Source organism: Xenopus laevis, chromosome 2L, assembly GCF_017654675.1.
Source record: "Xenopus laevis strain J_2021 chromosome 2L, Xenopus_laevis_v10.1, whole genome shotgun sequence".
In the NCBI taxonomy this organism is placed as follows: Eukaryota; Metazoa; Chordata; class Amphibia; order Anura; family Pipidae; genus Xenopus; species Xenopus laevis.
Window position 1 is genome coordinate 153093215 of NC_054373.1, and position 3250 is coordinate 153096464.

Below are 3250 nucleotides of genomic sequence, written 5' to 3' on the forward strand. Positions count from 1 at the left end.
GAATCTTTAATGGCGAAAATGGTTAGAAATTGGAAAGACTTATTAGATACTGAATGGGGAGGCAATTATTTTGGACCCGTATATGATATCCATATACTACTTTGTCAGGAGACACTAGACAGCCAATGTTTGCCGATATAAGGACACTTCTACCTTGATACAATTTTGATGTGGGGGGCCTATTTCATAGCGTTTATTATTTTTATCATTATTATCATCCAGGATTAATAGAACTCAGTAAATGTGAAATATTAAAATAGATGTTTAGGAATATTATTATCCTTCCTTCCTGTCATAACTGTTTGCTTTTTTTAGGTCTCACTCCCATGTGTTACTGAGGAGGCACTTTACATCACTAATTCGCCAAGGCTAGGGGAGCCCCTTTATCCCTGACCCCCCCCAGCACAAAAGGCACAGACAGGGGCTTTGAACCCCTTTTGCTGCAAGGCTTGGGTTGTCCCTTTACTCCTCCACCCTCAAACCAAAAGGCCTATAAGGGTTTCCGGAAATACTATGGTCTTCTGAGGAGGAACCAATGACTTTGCGCCTTCTTCCGGGACAGGGAGTTCAAGGGGGAGAAGGAGCCTAATGGCCACACATCCCTCCATTAAATCAGTGCTTTGACCCTGAGGTCTAAAGCAAAGATCCAAAAAAACAAAAGAAAAAAGTGTCATAGTGCCAATAAATAAGTTAAAAATCCTAGGGTGACCACAAGCGGCTTCAGCCTAATGGCCAGATTATAAAATTTTTTGTCTATTCGGTTCCAAAAGGCAGCTGGTATTAAGAGCAAGGTGTTGCATTGAACGTGGCAAAGTAAAGTGCACTAGTGCCATGCTCACAGATAGTAGTGCAGGACCTGTAAGGTAAGGCCCCCCACAAGGGTGCAAAGCCTGGGGCACAATAAAGCTCAGGCATCAAAGCAAAGCCTCCCAGGTCTGTGGCCACGACCAAGTGGTTCTCTGTTCCATGAGTAGGTGGTGTTCCGTACTTGATGTCAAACTGATAAGAACAGATCATTTACTTGATCTTAGCCAAAAGGCTGAGAAGCGAGACAAGATGTAAAAAGGGTCCAGCTCAAATGAGAATTAGTAAAGGTGGAAGCTAATCTGGTTGTGGCTTCCGTTGTGTATGCTCTTGTGAGCGATGACTGCTAGGGACATGACCTGGCCAAAGGTGGCAGCCACCAGCCCTGGTGATCTACTCTGCAGTTATAGAGCCGGCACGGGGGGGGGGGAATGGGGTGTAGGAATTTACTTGCAGGCACCCATGTGGTTGGAGAGGTGGCAGGGGGTCTCTGCAGGGTGGCTATTAGCTAATCAAAAAAGCAAATACAAGCACAAATGTGTCTATTTAATGTAGAAACCAAAGTAAAGCAGTGGCCCAGGTGCTCCTGCCCCAGGCCCTCAGCTCAGGGGGCGGTCAATCCATATAGAAGCAATAAAAGGTATAGGGCACTCTGACAATCACATGCAGATCAGACCGAAGGTACCAGTTAAAAAGTAGAAAAAAATCTTTATTTAGACAATTATGTTAAGCTTTACATGTTTCTTGTCCATCTGACTCTTAGTCATAAGCTTGGATATTAGCTAATAACTGGGATGGGGGTCTAGTTCTCCTTTAAGGGTTTACATTTCATTTGATGTGGCCCTCAGGATTCAGACACATCTGCAAACATTTGTGGGATTCCACTAAATCCTGAGACCAAATCCTGAGACCAAATCCTGAATTTGGTGCATGAGGACTGTCAGTCATACTACAAACTGATTCGATAGTGATGTGTGAGGGCACTTCTGTACAAAAAGTTGATGAAAATCCTGTGCGGTCCAGTTCAGTATGGTGGCTCATGACAGCAATCTACATGTTCCATCTCCCTTCAGAAACACAAATTTAGGCTCCCTAGGGCGAGTGAGACATTGTGGGGGAGTGGGAAAGCCTTCAGTGCTTGTACGGTTAGTCAGCATCTGTCCAGACACATCTGGCTGAATGAAAAGTCTTAGTCACTCTGGGAATACCGTACTGTTCATGGTAAAGAATAGCGAGCTCATTTGTGTCATGAAACAGTCAGAGAATATTTTTAGGTCAATACTCAGCAATTCAGTCATTGGATACATTTTGTACATTTGCCATAAGTGGAGTGAAATGCTGGAAATAGAAAACCACGTACACAGTTTATTTTCTGGAAACTGCTGCAGCAATTATTTGCTTTCCTAAGTAAGATTCAGAAGGATAACATCAAAGTGAAGGTCTAGTAGCGGTCACGTATACAACTGTGCTACAATGTATATATACAGTATTGCCATGCTAAATGTATATCCATACCCCTCTGATACCCTCTAATTAGGAGAAGGATGCTTTTAAGCTCTCTTGTATAACTGTTGCCTCATGGCTCTGATACCCTCCCAGTGCTAAAAAGACATGACTGAACACACAACTAATACAGCCTAGCAGGAGATAGTTTAAGCAGCAGTTCACTTTAAGGGTCTGGCCACACGGGCATATTTGGGGAGATTAGTCGCCCGACAACAGATCTTCTCTTCTTCACACGACTAATCTTCCAATCTGCCTTCTGCTGGCTAAAATGAAAATCCTGCCTGGGGGCAGGCACATCGGAGCGCTTCATTTTCCGAAGACGCCCGTAAATGCCATATGAGGAAACTTCGGGCGACTTCGGAAAACGAAGTGCTCCAAGTGCCTGCCCCCAGGCGATCTTCATTTTAGCCGGCGGAAGGCAGGGGAAGGCAGATCGGGGAGATTAGTCACAGCAAAGAAGAGGAAATTTGTTGCCTGGCGACTAATCTCCCTAAATCTGCCGTATGGCCAGACCCTTAAGGACAGAGACACACGTGGAGATTCGGGGAAATTTAATCGCGACAAATCGCCTCTTCTTAGGGTGACTAATCTCCCCAAACTGCCTTCTTGCCGGCTAGAATTTAAATCGCCGGCGGGATGGCACTCAGAGCCCTCTGTTTCTGAATTCGCCCGAAGCTGCCTCAGGGCAGAGACACATGCTGCTATTTCGGGAGATTAGTCGCTCATCGACAAATGGCTTCTTCTTTAGGTGACTAATCTCACTGAACTGCCTTCCCGCCGGCTAGAATGTAAATCGCCAGCGGGATGCCTCACAAGGAAACTTTGGACGACTTTCGGAAAGGCGAAGTGATCAGAGTGCCATTCCGCCGACAATTTACATTCTAGCTGGTGGGAAGGCAGTTCGGGAAGGCAGGCCCTACTGTGACACATTCAGTTACAT

The 3250-nt window shown here is 45.4% G+C and overlaps 1 pseudogene; it reads right to left on the minus strand.

Annotated features, from left to right (window-relative positions):
• Nucleotides 1–949: 949 nt before the first annotated feature.
• Nucleotides 950–1051, minus strand: LOC121400134 (annotated as a pseudogene).
• Between the last annotated feature and the right edge of the window lie 2199 nt (nucleotides 1052–3250).